Source organism: Peromyscus eremicus, chromosome 10 (assembly GCF_949786415.1).
Source record: "Peromyscus eremicus chromosome 10, PerEre_H2_v1, whole genome shotgun sequence".
NCBI lineage: Eukaryota > Metazoa > Chordata > Mammalia > Rodentia > Cricetidae > Peromyscus > Peromyscus eremicus.
This window is the reverse complement of record NC_081426.1, coordinates 33,824,663-33,840,990: the sequence shown is the minus strand read 5'-3', so window position 1 is coordinate 33,840,990 and position 16,328 is coordinate 33,824,663. Positions and strand designations below refer to the sequence as shown.

Below are 16,328 nucleotides of genomic sequence, written 5' to 3'. Positions count from 1 at the left end.
ATAAGACATAAGAACTTGTAGCAGTAATGAATGTGATAGTTAGCTTTAATTATCAACTTGATACAACCTAGAGCAGTGGTTCTCAATCTTCCTAAGGCTGTGACCCTTTAATGCAGTCCCTCATGTCCTGGTAACCCCCAACCATAAAATTGTTTTCTATTCTATTTCATACCTGTAAATTTTTTACTGTTATTAATCATAACATAAATATCTATGTAATATAAATATTTGTGTTTTCTGGTAGTTTTAGGTGAACCTTCAAAGGGCTCACAAACCCCAGGTTGAGAACCACTGACCTAGAGTCATCTGAAAAGAGTGCCTTCCTGAGGCCTTGTCTACATTGGATTTGCCTGTTGGCATGTCTGTGAGGGATTGCTTCAGTCAAATCAATCAACGTGGGAAGACCCATGCCATTGTGGCTAACACCATTCCCTAAAGAAGTGGTTGTGAATTATTCTTTGAGTGGATCTATCAAGCTGAAAACAACCAAGCAACCAACTGAGCACACATACATCCATTTCTCTTTGGTCTTGACTGGATGTGATGTGAGCAGCTATTCTAACTTCCTGCCTCCTTGACTCCCTTGCTTTGAGGGATACCTAGAATTGAGAGCTAAAAAAATACACTGTCTCCTGAGTTAATTTTTGTCAGTATTTTTTTTTGTCACAGCCACAGAAAGGAAAGTAGGACAATGGTAATATCAAAATAGCATTGCTTTGATGCCATTTAAAGTGCAGTGTGTTAGTTCTGCTCTCCATAGCTGCAGGCAATACTGAGCAGAAGCCAGGGTAGTGAACACTCATAATCCTGGGAATTCTTATTCAGAGCCGTTGAGGAAAGTGCACGTATAGGGCCTCATGTTTAAGCATACGAGGTATTTTGACAGGTATGTTTTCAGCAGAGATTTTTTTTTCTCTTGTTTGAAAAGAAACCATCATTTCCACAGCAGTGCTAGATGCCACATAAATGCCATGTCGTGCACACATAATTAGGGATTGGATTGCATCTGCACAGAACTGCATATAAGGGCAGTGCCCTACATGTAAGCACTACTACAAAGGGTAAAATGCACCCATGAAATCCCAACAATATGATAGGTTGCAGGCACAAGTCCCGCAAAATGACAATACCAGTTGATATGCCAAAGATGATGTGAGGAATTGCACAAGGCTCCACCTCTAGATGAAGAGCTACAGGTGGGCAATGACTACTGGGAGAGGGAGAATTAGGTTCCACCATGGACAAGTTCCCATATGGGTTGTCCAATCCTAGGTGGTCAGCCCTGAATGTGTGTACACATTAACAATGCTAAATGGACTCAGAAGGTTGTACGTACAGATGCACATTACTAAAGAAGAGACCATGAATTTGAGGGGTGGGGCGAAGGTAGGAGTGTCTGTGTGTGATGTTCTCAAAAAGGGGCTAAATAAATGTAAAAAGAAAGGAAACACAGGAGGCAGCTGTCTTAACATGCTGTGCTGCACTGTCACAGGTCAGCTCGCAGGAGACAGTGCAGCACAGAACAATTTGGAATCTAGCATAGTCAGATAAAAAGCTGACTTTCAATCATTATACAAAGCCTTGAAAAGCCCTCGATCCACACCAATCTTAAGTTTCTCTTCTAAGTGGGCTAACGGACCTATTCACGGGGCCCTAGAGCAAGTGTCAACGACTACAAACACGCTGCTGGTTTGCATTGCTCCTCCACTTTCCGAATCTGTGTGTGAAAAATTTCATACCCAAGACAACACATTCAAAGTGAGGCTACAAGAAGCATTTCAGGCCTTGATGGGTCTGCCCTTGTAAACCGATTAATAGAGCTTTTTGTGGTGTCTTTGCTGTCTTCTGATCTTCTGCCACATAAGAACACAATGTCCCTTCCTTCTGAAGGAGGCTGTTTTCAAGATGCCATCTTGGAGGAAAGATTGGTTCTCCCAGATTTTAACTCTACTGCCACCTTCACCAGAATTTTCTGCCTCAAAGCTCTGAAGAAAACATTTCCATTCTTCAAAAATTACCCTGTCCCAGGTACTGTGTTACAGAAGCATAAAAGTATACTGAGGCATATCCTAAGTATTGTCGCAGTGGTGATGGGTGGTCTGAGCTGTGCCAACATTGCCTATTATCACTTCTTCAACTGGGGAAAGAAGGAAGCCAGTTCAGAAATGGCTAAGCAGGAGCTGGGTACTCTACACTAAGAGCTTGAGTCATTGGGAGGGAGTCAGCAGTGTGAAAAGGATACACTGAAAAACTATATCTACTGTAGGACAGGGTTGTCTGAAGCAAAGCCACTATGCAGGAGACCTTTCTTACTCACTGAAATGGATTCAAGGTTGTGAAATAAACAGAACCATTGAGAAATCCACTTCTTTTCAGGAAGAACACAGTGATCATCATGTTCTGTGAAATACAGGGGTACTTCCTGGCTGTTCTTCAGGGCTGGGCAGTGCAGGGGTTTCTTGAATGTGGTCAGTCATGCATTAGTGTGCTTGTTAATAAGGTTCTTCCTTTGCAGGGGATGGCAATGGGCCAGCCAGGAAAAATGAGGAGGGAAGAACCCCTCAAATGAGCATTTGGCCTCTAGCCATTCTTCTGTCTGGGCTTGAGAAATATTCCCATAGACTCTTAAAAGCACCTTCTAAGCGTGCCTCTTGTCAAAGGCAGGGATGGTAGGCATAATATCTTCTGTAAGATAAGTAGATGATTGATAGATAGATAGATAGAGTCAGACAGAGGAGAAAGAGAGAGAGAGAGAGAGAGAGAGAGAGAGAGAGAGAGAGAGAGAGAGAGAGAGTAATAGAAAAGAAATTATCAAAGCAAAAATGATGAACGGCAAAGGGAACTTCAAGGCAGCTTCTTTAAAAGCTTCTAGTTTGTACTGGAGTCTCAAAGACTTTTACTTTGGAACAATTTTTTTTTTATTTCTAAACAAAACTCAGGTTTTCTTTTGAAAGAAAAAACAACAACAACAATAAAAACCAACTAAATGTCCTGTGTTCCAGTGAAACTGCCCCAGACAGAGAGCCTGATACATGGCAGTGAGTGAGTGAACCAAACAGAGCCTCCACACACAGCAGTGGTTAGGTTGACAGATCCGAGCATATGGAAACATGCATAATGATGTAGAGCAATGAGGCAACTCTGGGATTAGAGGAGATTCTTTCAAACATTTAACATTCTTGTCCTTGAACTGCTCTATAATGCTCCTTCAAATAATATTCTAGCTTTGGATTACAAATTATTTCCCGGGGCAGGGAGCTTATTACTTTCCCAAGCAGCTCTAGCAATTGAAAGCTTTCTTTGTGTGAGGCCAAACTGATAATCCCTGGGGTTTTCCATGCTTGTATCATATTATTGCCTACATTTGGTGCCACATGGAAGAAACCCGAATTTTATAGGATTCCCTTCTCAAACCTCAGCTCTCTCTTTTGTGGAGAGTACAACAATCTATCCACTTCAAGGGTCACTGGGTGATTACATAGAAATCTCTTCATAAAAGATTCAGCATTTAATTTGATAGGTGAAGAGGATCACTAGATGCCCATGTCTGCTGTATTATGCTCCATGTAGCCATCTTCCAGACAGTTTTGAATATTGATTATATAGATTATTATTAAGAATATGCGATTTTATCTTATTTTTTTGGTTTGTAGGAAGGGGGGGCCAATGTGTGTGGATTGAACCCAAGGACTTATGTATGTTTAGCAAGTGCTCTACCACTAAGCCACCTCCCCAGTAAGAAGTACATACATTTAAACATAAACAAATTCAACTGGTCTGTTTTATTTTACTACAGCTTTAGGAAGAAACCATGACTGGCCAGAGGATCAGCTACCTACTGTGATTGGAGGCAAGACTCAGTGTCTGTTTTTCACAGACACTGTTCACATACTGTTCAAACTCACTATGATGGCGGAAAGGGCAAACAAAGGGGCAGTGGTTTCTGACATTGGGAATCAGAAATCTCTAGTAGATGAACAGAGTCAACTCATGCATTTCAAGGACTTCGGCAAAGCAATCCCTTCCACTCTCCAAAGCACTCTGTGGTACCTAGACTCACTCAAATAAGAAGGCCCTAAACCTGAAGGACTTGAAGTTCACACTAGGAGCAGTAGATGTCTTGGAGAGGAGGGGAGGCTTAGGACATACTTGCAATGTGCCATGCAGACTGTAGCATGCAAGTGGGCCAGATTCTTAAGTCACCATTGGAATGGGTCAAATACCCCCAATTCACTGCTCCACCAGGAGCAGGGGCTGCTTGGCTCTCCCATGGGGTGTTCTGTATACCACAGGAGACTGTGAGTATCCAGTGAAGGGTGAGGGAAGCAAGAAGAAAGGGCTGGAAGTAGAAACTGAGACTTAACCACAAACACTTGCAGCTGAAAGACTGTCTTAAGATCAAGGTGACCCTGGACCTAAGCTCCTGGGACTTGGAACAGGGAGTAAACTTCAATTTGTCATTACCCAGGAGCTTCACACTCCCAGGTCAAATAAAGGGCCAGTGTTTTTGTTTCTGTTCAAAGACAGAACCAGCAACAAGACAGTTTTGACAATTCTGCTGCTGATCTTGAAACAACTCCTTCTAAAGAATGGATGGAACAATACATCCAGAAGGAAGAACACATGTAACGCACATTAAATACATGCAAAAATCCACCCACAGTATTCCACAGCCACTGTCAACAAATTGGGCTGCACAGTCTCTAGAAAACCAAAAAGTAATTATTTTTAAATTCCTAAAATGATTTGGGGCACCAACACCTCTTCCTCCTCAAATTCAATCTCTCCTCTTTGGGGATTTCTCACTGGGAAACATTCAATTTCCCCTCCTCTTTCCTCTGCTCCCTCCTTCCTGCTCCCCCTCTTCTCAAGCTTTCTTGATTCAAGGCACACACTTGCAACTGCTGTTAAATTCAAATAGTTCAAGACAGAAAGTTCTGTTGAGTTTACCATCAGTCAATGAAGCTTCTCAGCTCATGTGTTCTGTCTGCTCCATTTATTCACAGAATCCAAGAACCCCACCTCTCCTTCAGCATGGCCAGTCTATGTGCTGCAGCCAGGGGAACCTTTTATTCTCTGCCTGTTTGACACAGCCTTCCTTAGAGGTGGTGCCTGCCCTTCAGTGAATTCCAAATGCTGAGCTCTATACTCCACAGTCATGAGCCTTGAGGTTCCAGTTTGTCTGCAGGGCAGTGGCTCCAGCACCATTGACTACAGGCAGATATACCAGAGTCTGTCTCAACCCAGATAGGTGGAGGGGGAGAGTCACTCAATCTCACGGGTGTAGAATACTAGAAAAAGTTTGAAAGAAGTAAATAATTTTGTGATGCTGTTATGCATTCTACAAAATAAAACTCTCATTCCAAACTATCACTAAAGTGCAATGTAAGTACACTCTTGGCACATCTCCAATCAGGATAATTGCCACACCATCTCTGCAGAGAGAGATAGAATTATATGGGAACAATAAATTGCTCAGCTCTCTTTGAGAATTCAGTTGATTCGATCAAAAGGGAAAAGAGAACCGAGTTCCTTCAATATATTGGAAAATGAAATATAGACTTATTTCATGTATTCAGAAAGAAACTTTAATCACTAAACAGAATATTGTTATTCTAGAAGTATTTAAATGATCACATAGATCAAAGAGACTTCAAATGACAGGTTATGGGAGACAGTCCTGGGATATAATGATTTTAGGAAACAGTAAGAACACTTTTTTCATCTCATTGGAAACAAGAAGACATTTCCCATTCAGAAGATGAGACGACTGTCATGTGAAAACTATTTAAAACCATTTCTCCTAAGTCATTCCAGCATCAAAATAACTAGACATTTTGAAACTGTACTACTGTATCTTAAGAACTAAAATTTATTTCTAGTTTTAAGAACACATTGTACAATTAATTGTATCCACGATTGCTTAGAGAAAGGGATCATGGATGACCAGGGTCTCCAAGAACATATATCAGGATGCTCAAGGCTGTCCCCAGAACTGAATGCATATTTCACATATACCTGAATATCTATATGGCTATATGAGGTAAATTGTGTACATTCCTTTCCACTCATAGATAGAAGGTCCAAGAACTTCATCAATATTCTGAAGAGGCTCAGAGCCTTCAAAATATTTAGAAACTTTTTGTGAATATCACAAAATAATGAATTTGTGAGACCTACTTTCTGGACCAGTTGTTCCTATTGAATATATCTACAATATTTGGTATAAATCTCCACTTTTGTTCAAAGATGGGAACAGTATCACTTTGAAGGTCCATGTTCCACTTAACACTTTCCACATCATTTTGAAAATGAATAGAGTAAAGGAACAAGAGCTCTTTCCTTTTTGTCTTCTAGAAGAACTTGAAGATCTGCCAGCTAGCTAGCAAAGTGATTAACTGTGGGCTAGTACATGCCCAGCCAACCAGACCACAAGCTACTTAACAATAAAGAAAGATAGTTTATTATTTACAGGGATGAAAACAATACAACATATGACCACAGCCTATGATTTCTGAGTGGTTGAATAAACCTTGAAATAATAAATCGTGCCTATTTTAAATAAATCAAAATGATCATTTACTGCACTGGTTTCTACCTAAACTTGGCTCAAAAGAAGTGTAATTGCTACAGTAGAGGCAAGCAAGGAGACCAGCCTTGAGTCACACCTCAGGAAGGCATCTCAGATCCCACAATCAGAGAAAAGCAGAATCTGTGTTGAAAACTAGGCTCCCACATCAGTAAAATTCTGAAGGTTTTACTTAGCAAAGTGTCTTTCATTTGGCATAAATTTATAACACATATATTGTGCTAGATAGTTTTATGTCAACTTGACACAAGATAAAGTCATCTGAGAGGAGGGAACCTCAAATAAGAAAAATTTTCCACAAGATCAGACTAGGCTGTGTGTAGGCAAGCCTGTAGGGTGTTTTCTTAATTAGTGATTGGCATGGAAGGGCTCAGCCCACTGTTGATGGTGCTATTCCTGGACTTGTGTGTAAGAAAGCAGGCTGAGCAAATCATGCATAGTAAGCAGCACCCATTTATGGCATATACATCAGCTCCTGCCCCCAGATTTCTGCCCTGTTTATGTTCCTGTTCTGAATTCCTCCAGTGATCAACAATGGCATGAAAGTGTAAGTCAAATAAATCCTTTTCTTCCTAAGTTGCTTAGGTCATGGTGTTTCATCACAGCAATAGAAACCCTAACTAAGACAGACGATAGGTAGATAGATAGATAGATAGATAGATAGATAGATAGATAGATAGATAGATAGATGACAGGTAGATGTAGATATAGATAGAAATATCAATATTTGATTCAAAAAGTCTATTAGCTTTATAATTTGAAGTGAGATAAAATTTATTTATCCTGTGCAATAATGTATGTATTTGCACTTCCTTTAAATCTTAAATAACTCTCAAACCTTCCCATACCAATCACTTCTTATAGTGGACTCCAGTCACAAGCCTTGCGATTCTCTTAACCATGTTTCCATTTCCCTCAGTCATTTTCAGGTTTAAATGAGCTGAGACAAACCTCACTGACATATTTAGTGACATCCATTCAAATGCTGGTAGCATGATGTTTGTTTTTGTATGGTGTTTGGTCATGGCCAGTGGGATAGAGCAGGAAGGACTCAACCTTCAAGGACCCAGCTGTGAAGAGGATGGTGAAAAAGCCAGTTTCTGCCACACTTTGGGATATTTATCAGTACCATTTTGGCTACTTCCACACATCTTGTTTCTTAGGGCATTAAATGCTTTGTTTGTGGGGTCACTCTTCTGATATCTAGTATGTACTTAATATATATTTTAATTTTCTTGATTACATTTACCCAGTGTTTGTCTTCTTACTAAGATTGGACTCTCCCAGGGTATTTTTCAATGTTACAACTTTTCAACAGTTTCATCCATTTTAGCTTCTTATTCTTTCCTTCCTACCACTTCTTTTAGGGTTTATTTAGCTGCTGTTGCTATCACAATGTGTTGCTTTTAATATGCTTTCCTTTAACTTTTTTCAATCAGTGCATTTTGTTTTTGCAAATCACTGGCTGAAGCTGATTGAAGACAGAACCTAAAATAAAGAATACATCTTCCCTAGGCCGCAAGACTATGGATATTGAAAAACATATGAAGTTGTAGACAGTGTGCTTGTCAGTTTCTATTTCCGATTTTCTTGACTGAGAATGTAGCTTGGTTGGTAGAGTTTTTTTCTAACATGCATGAAATCCTTAGTTCAGCCACCAGTACTACATAAACTGGGTAGAGTGCTGTGTGCCTGCAGTCCCAACATTCCGAGTGTAGAGAGAGGAGGAGCAAAGGAGCAAAAGTTCAAGGCAATCCTTGTCTACATTGCAAGTTCCAGGGCCAACCTAGGCTATCTGTGACCATGTGTCAAAATAATAATAGTAATAAAATAATAATAACAACAACAACAACAACCTGGGTAGCTTCTTGTGTCCTTATGATAGCAGTCTTAATTAAAAGACATTTCAAGTAGGCGTGTATGCTCTGAAGAACCTTTCTGATTGTGTTCTGAGAAGTCTGGAGTGTCACATGAGCAACTGCATTGGCCGCTGAAAGAATGGCCTTACTGAAGTTGCCCAACACTCTCCAGTTTGCTTTTAGCCCTGATGAAAAACGATGTTCATAAACCATCCTCAGAAAAGGATGCAAGGACTAAGTATTAAACACTTAACAAACTCAGGCACATGGCACTACTTTCTTTCCTTTGTTTTTCTTTACTGAGGAGTGTGTGTGTGTATGTGTGTGTGTGTGTGTGTGTGTGTGTGTGTGTGTGTGTGTGTGTGTGTTATACACATGCGGGAGCTCACGTATGAGCACAGGAAGAGGAAAGGACATTCCGTGTCCAGATGTCCTACTCCCTACTTTGTCACTCTTTATCTTGTTCCCTTAGGAGAGGGTCTCACTGAACCTGAGGCTAGACTAATGACAGGATGTCCTCTGATCTTCAAGTATCTGCTCTCTACAGCACTTAAATGACAGATACACTGACCATGCCCAGCTTGTAAGTCATCTCCCTGTTCCTGATACATCTCCACCTCTGTAAGTTGAGATAAATGAGTCCACAGCTAGATGGGGAATTTGTCATTTGCCACTCTAAGTTGTAAGTGACGCTTAGAAAAAGGGGCAGAGCCTCTGACCCTCAGGCCATCCTGCTTGCCCTGAGGTCTGTGTTGTCTCCACTGATGTCTCCTGCATGTCTGATGGCTACCTGGCAGTTCCAGTTCTGTGGGCTATCAGCTGCTGGCATGCTCACTAGAAACTTGAGAATGGGGCTGGCTATCATGGAAAGAGACCATTCCTCCATCCTCCAGGCAGCCATCCCCTCCCAGACCCAAGTCAGTCACTCCCTTTCCTTCTCTTCTCTCTGTTTATTCCCTGGCCTCCTCTCCTGGTCCCTGCAGCTTCACTTTCCCCTTGGCTCCCCCAGGGAGGCTTTCCAGTGAGTTTAGACCTTGACAAAGGACAAAGATTGACATTAAGGGCTGAGAATGTGTTTTTATCTCAGAAATAAATTCTTTTCACAGTCTGAATCAGGGTCAGGGGAAGTGCAGAATGAACATCAATGAAAATATTTTAATCAGCCACCTTGGCACACATATAAAATGTTAACCACTCAAAAGTATGTGAGTGGCCCTTTTTTCTTTTAGAAAGAATTCAATGATTTTTACTAGGTGTAGCATTTCCATTTGGAATGATAAAAATGCTGTGGACAGGGGTAATCTTTACAAAGTTTGGTGAATGTATTTAATGCTGCTTAGCTGAATATTTAAAAATGATGAAAATGGGTAATTTCATATTTTGTACGTTGGCCATATTAAAAATAGTAAGTGGTACCTAGCTCAAACACATAAAAAAAGTAACTCTTCACATTGCTGAAGCCTTCAAAGACCGATTACAGCTCACTTTTCTATCTTTTCTTCCTACCTTTTAAAGTTTGTATCTTATTTATGTAGTGTGGAAAGGTATGATGTATGTATGTATGGTACACAAATGGCAGGATGAACACGTGCAGGTCAAAGGGCAGCTATCTGCCATTCCTTCTGTCACATATTCTGGGGACTAAACTCAGGTTGTCAGACTTATACAGGCAACACCTCCATCCACTGAGCCATCCCACTGGTCCCTCTAATTTCTCTGAATTTTCAGAAGTTTGCTGAAGATATGATGTAACCCCAAACCTCAATGTTTCTGTGACTTACAACAGCTACTGTTTATTTCCCCATCATTTCAAGCATGGCTATATTCTAAGAGATGGGTTCATTTAGGATGGCCTGGCCCCTTTCCTCACCCCAGGAGTATCAGAGAAGAAGTTTTTTTTCTTTTCTTTTCTTTTCTTTTCTTTTCTTTCTTTCTTTCTTTCTTTCTTTCTTTCTTTCTTTCCTTCCTTCTTTCTTTCTTTCTTTTTCCTCGAGGCAGGGTTTCTCTGTATAGCTTTGCCCCTTTCCTGGAACTCACTCTGTAGCCCAGGCTGGCCTCGAACTCACAGAGATCTGCCTGCCTCTGCCTCCCGAGTGCTGGGATTAAAGGTAGGCACCACCCTTGGTGGCAGAGATTTTCTTAAATGAGACACTGGCAAGGTGGAGAGCAGGCGAGCAAGAAAGCTGGTGGGACAGGGGCCCTTTCAGGGACTCTCTTCTTAGCCCCTGTTTCACAGGGGAGTATGTCAGTACTTCCTCTAATTTCATTGACCAAAGCATGTCATGTGGCTAAGCAAGGACAATCCTCTACAGTTCTATGTCCATCAAGGCTTGTTCCAGGAAACCTGACAACAAAAAAGAAGGGATGAAGAAAAGACAGACACAAGTACAGAAAACCTGGGATCGAGTGGAGCACATCTATTATGCAACACCCCAGAACCTCAGTGGGTTTATTATGTAACCACAGGGAAGGCATTAGCTAGACTCCATAGGAGGTCTCTGTAAGCATCCTGGAAAAGAATGCTGTGATCCATGTTTTCTGTGCACTCTGTCAACATTCACACAGGAACCAGAGGAAGGCTTTGCCAGTTCCCCTGGGTCTAAGGCATTGGTCCTTGTCAATAACACACATTCACTCACAACCTCCTCAGCTTCCCGCAATAAGGAAACATTTCTCTTATGAATCTAGGGAGAACAACTTTGTACTGAACACTACAATATAATGTAGACTTTCTGATCACCACAGCTTACTACCCCCACAAAGAACAAACCAAATAAACTAGAAGTGGCATTGAACCCATCTCATGATGGTTCCCTCATAAGATCTCAACATGGTCCCTTTCTCCAAAGACTTAAAAACTAAATGACACACATCTAAGATACAAGGACAGAACCTCACACTCATGGCAGAAAGAGAAAGCAGTGACCAGGCAGCTTCCAGGCTAACATTGGCAGTTGGCTGTCTGTGGGTAAGACTAACCTTTGATTAGCTTCCGACTCTTTCCGTTGGAGGAACCTCCTTTGCACAGCTCTCCTGACCCTAGATCACAAACTTTGAAAAATCTTTTTCTTTGCATTCTCCTCAGTTGTGAGTTGAGTATAACATTCCTGCACAGACTCCTTAGTCTCCACACAGAAGTTCTACTTTGGAAGGTGAGGCAACCTCCAGGGGGTGGGGCTCAGTTGGAGGAAGTAGGTCACTATGGTGTGCTTTCTGCTGGTCACCTTGTCTCTGTCCCCCTGCTGTTTTCTTCTGGTCCCCATGGGGTCATGATTCTCTGTCTCACCACAGTCCAGAAGCAGTGGCGTCTCTGGAACCATTAGCAAGAATCAATCTCTCTTGAGTTTATGCCAAGCGTTTGTCACAGTAACAAAAACCCTGGCCTACTCATTTGCCATTTTAATGACAAATAAGAACTTCATATATATCTATGGGGAATATATAACATGTTTTGAAATACTTATACACAGCAAATGGCTAATTCATGCTAGTTGGGGTGGGCTTTAACTCTTGTATTTGCCACCATTTTGAGATGCAAAATTTAAAAATATACTTTATTAAGTTCAAGAACATAACACAACATAGAAGGCATTTTTATACAAATACATTGGAATTAGCGGTAGTTTTACTTTTCTTATGAGTATTACTCTATTGTCCAGATCATGTACAAACCTAGACAATTTTCATTAGAAAACATTGCCAAGGGTTACTGGAAAGAGTGCTGGAGTCACAGAGATCCACAGGCCAGATGTTGCTGTAGATACCTCGGTGCTCACAGCAGACAGTCTAGTGGCAATTCCCGTTTTAATTATCGAACATGTATTGCTTTAAAAATTGTGATTTCTTGTTTTCCCTTTTAATTTCACCTTTTCATTATCTAAGGAAGTTTCTTCATTCACTCTGCAATAGTAATGTTGGGAGCAGGGAGAGTGATTGATACATTTCCTATGATTCAAATTCTGTCCACTAGGGCCCAAACCATACCCTACCATTCCCACACCTCAGAACAAGCTAGAAAGAGCTCAGATGTCTGAAACAGCTTCCTAACACTCAATGCCCAATACACCAGCTTGGAAGGCTGTAAACCACTGGGGTGCCTTTTGCAAGGCCTGGGAAACCTGTCTCAGCTCAGCTGAGAACTCCCAAGTTACATCTACAAATTGTAACACCAGCAGTAGAGAGTGGAGACGTATTTGTAAGGCTTTGGTTGGGTAAATTTACACTTTCCAAAGGTCAGGAGATCATAGTCCTGTGTTAATTTTCAGCTCTCCAAATATCCATGCACAATTGGGCCTGATCAGCCTGGGTAACAGGTCCCATTTCTGGGTTTCCCAGATATTAGTCTTGGCTTGGATTGAGATTCAGCCAATGTGGCCCTACTGAGGAGTCCCTGGCGAACAAGGGGATGCTTATTTTTCAGCAGCTTTCAGGAGGCCAAGGGTCCTCACAAGTAATATTATCTTTTGAAGCTTGAAATCTAAACTGACCAAGATATAAAAAGCATCTCTTACAAAAATGAGAGAAGAGAAGAATGCTTTTGTTCCAGGTAAAGGTCCTCTTGGGCCATGTAACTCATACTCAAACCCTAGCCGTCATGGGTCTCAGTGAGAGTAGCTTGTGGTGATATTGTATTGTGCACCTTAATAAACTTATCTGGGGTCAGAGAACAGAACAGCCACTAGATAGACACAGAGGCCAGAAAATGGTGGTACACACACCTTTAATCCTAGCATTCTTGAGGCAGAGATCCATCTGGATCTCTGTGAGTTCAAAGCCACATTGGAAACATCCAGGCATGGTGACGCATACCTTTAATCCCAGGAAGTGATTGTAGGAAGCAGAAAGGTGGATAAGGTGTAAGGACAAGAAACCAGTCTGGTTAAGCTTTTAGGCTTTTAGCAGGAGTTCAGCTGAGATCCATTTGGATGAGGACACAGAGGCTTCCAGTTTGAGGAAACAAGATCAGCTGAGAAGCTGGCGAGGTGAGGAAGCTGTGGCTTGTTCTGTCTCTCTGATCCTTCAGTGTTCACCCCAATATCTAATTCCAGGTTTGTTTTTATTAATAAGACCTTTTAAGATTCGTGTTAGAGTAGCTTCTCTGAACATGGCAGAAGCAGCTGTACCTGGAGAACACAAAAGAAGGTTCTCTGCAAGGATAGCAAAAATTCACTCTAGAAAATGAGGAGAGGGAGGAAGGAATGGACCCATGGATCACCTCAGGAGTGATCAAGAGATGCTGTAAAATGTACTGTAGGGAAGAGAACAAGGTAGCCAGTGGACCTCTCACTGATAAGAGAGGAGCAAAAGACCAGACTGAGGTAGATGTGCCATCATTTTCCCCATAAACCCTGAATGGTGTCAATGGTAAAACCCTGTCATTCCTGCTCAGAAGGAAAGAGAGAGACAGAGACAGACAGAAGGATAGAGACAGAGACAGAGACACACACAGAGAGACAGGGAGTGTGAGGGAGAGGCAGGCAGACAAAGACACACAGAGAGACAGAGAGGGAGGCAGGCAGACAGACAGACACAGAAACACACAGAGAGCAGAAAGGGCCTAGAGTATTGGACTTCCTGGTGTTTAATGCCTATGGAATAGAACCTTCTGGGAAGAATACAGTCATTCTTCAGTGGGAAAATTGGCCCACATATTTTCTTAGTGAAAACTCCAAGAACTGAGACTCAGAAAGCTGCAATTGTTATCCACACTATTTACTCATCTTCTGTGTTTTCCAACTCCAGTAGAATTATCCTCACAGGTTAAAGACTGTATTAAACTGAACCAGAGGGAAAGACAATGTGGTGTGCTCAGCCACCATGAAGAGCCAGAGCAATGTGCTCTCTGATGTCCCTCTAGCATTCTGCACAGCAACTGGAAATCAAAGAAAAAAGTTGAAGGTGGCCATAAAACTTTTTTTTTACCAAAAAGATGTTTTTAGTTCATGAATAACAGCTTTGACACTTCACCTTCACCCCCCAACACAACATCCTCAGATGTTTACTATTGAAGGCAGACTAATGCCACAGGCATTGGAGTACTTGAAACTTTTCACAAAACTATCAAAACATGGACAAAAAGAGCTGAAGGTGCTCCTGTTAGGGTAGAAAAAATAATGATCTGTAACTGAAGTGTTCCTGTGTTCCACCTAGTCTGCAGCCACTCCAACCCAAGTAAACACACAGAGGCTTTTATTAATTAAAACTGCTCAGCCATTAGCTCAGGCCTACCACTGACTAGCTTTCTAAACTCAGCCCATTTCTATTAATCTATAATGTTGCCATGTGTTCCGTGGCTTTACCTGTATGTCATTACATGCTGCTCCCTGGACAGCAGGCTGGTGCCTCCTCACTCAGCCTTCCCAGAATTCTCCCTGTCTGTTTATCCCACCTGTACTTCCTGCCTGGCTACTGGCCAACCAGCATTTTATTTATCAACCAATCAGAGCAACACATTCACAGCATACAGAGCAACATCACCCATCAATGATCTTGGATGACTATTTGTCAGACACATTGCTTCTGACAGGGAACTTCAGCTTTTGAGTTCTCAGATAAGTTAACATGTGATTCCCAAAGACAGACACAATGCATATGTATTTAAAATACTCCAAGATTTCTATATTCTAAACTGAGATGGCTTAGGAGCACAGGTAGCAGCTGACTATCTCTGTGTGGTTTCTCACTTTAAAATTTGTAACGCAACTGCACCAACTATCCCTCCATTCTCTGGACCAATGCATGCTATCTTGCTTCTGTGTTTACCAAACACTTTACACCTGGGGCTGTTCCTTCTCCTGTGACCCCCAAACTTCTGTTCAATTGACTGCGTCCACTCACGCTTTGAGTGTTTTCATACATGTCTCTCCTCTCAGGAAGCCTCTTCTAGCCTGCAGAAGAATTCCTCAACCACGTTCCCCTCTGGGACTTCTCACATCCTGACCAGATCTCAAGTGGTACCTGGATCATTCACTAGTTTGTAAGTCCCACAAGTATCGAGCATCCTATATATATAAAACTATACCTTAGAGACTATGTAAAAGAGTGAATGGTTCCTCAGCTAAGAGTTCAAGTCTACACTTAGATATTTTATGTAACCGTTAAGTTCAGACTGACATGAATGAGTGAAGAAGAAATGTCATCACCTCTGTTTCACAAACAGAATCTGAGAGAAGTGGGAGTAATGAGTTCACTTCTCATTCACTCACAGTTCACTGATTAACAGAGTAAGAGCCACAACATGGATTTGTGATTTTCAGTTTATCACAATGCTCACCTTTAGGGAAAAATGAGAATAAAAAAAGAATTATGTGTAATTGTCTCATGATCCTTTTACCAGGTATTAAAATACAAACCCAGGAAGAGGCTAATTCCCTCTGCAAACATTGTCACTAAACATAATTGTTTATTACATATAAGTACAATTACTCAGGTGGACATGTCATGAATACTATATAAACTCTCCAAATACAATGTGATTTTGAGCCTTTCCAACAAAGTCACATACCTCCTCAAAGAACCAAGGCTGCTTTTGACCCTCTGTGCAGATGTATTTCACACTGTTGGTGTTCTGATCCTCAGCCCTTGCTCTTCCCATTTACTTTCAGAATTGAACACACAAAGTTGATTCCATTTCACCTATGACCTAAAATATCTTCACCACTTAGATCCATGGAAGAAGGATAATTTGGAAAGAAATGGCCTGAAAAATAATGAGAATAGGATTCAATTCTCAGATGGTGGCTGTCCAAACTAGCAGTCCTTGAAAGAATTCCCTAGTATTCATGAATACTGTGCCTACCAGACATAGTATTGGGCCAGGACTAATTTGGGTTCCTGGGTTCTAATCTATGTTTCTTTCCATGTAGCCTTAGAAAACTCTG

The 16,328-nt window shown here is 41.4% G+C and overlaps 1 long non-coding RNA gene across 3 annotated transcripts in view; it reads left to right on the top strand.

Annotated features, from left to right (window-relative positions):
- LOC131921130 (uncharacterized) overlaps positions 1-16,328 on the top strand; it is a 110,358-nt gene that overhangs the window by 78,009 nt on the left and 16,021 nt on the right. The window contains exons 4-5 of one of the 3 annotated variants that reach the window (XR_009381850.1): positions 1,891-2,028; positions 3,797-6,724. The exons of the other annotated variants lie outside the window; for them this stretch is intronic. This is a non-coding gene — a long non-coding RNA (uncharacterized LOC131921130). Of the gene's footprint in view, positions 1-1,890; positions 2,029-3,796; positions 6,725-16,328 lie in introns of those variants that run through there. 3 annotated transcript variants of the gene reach the window in all.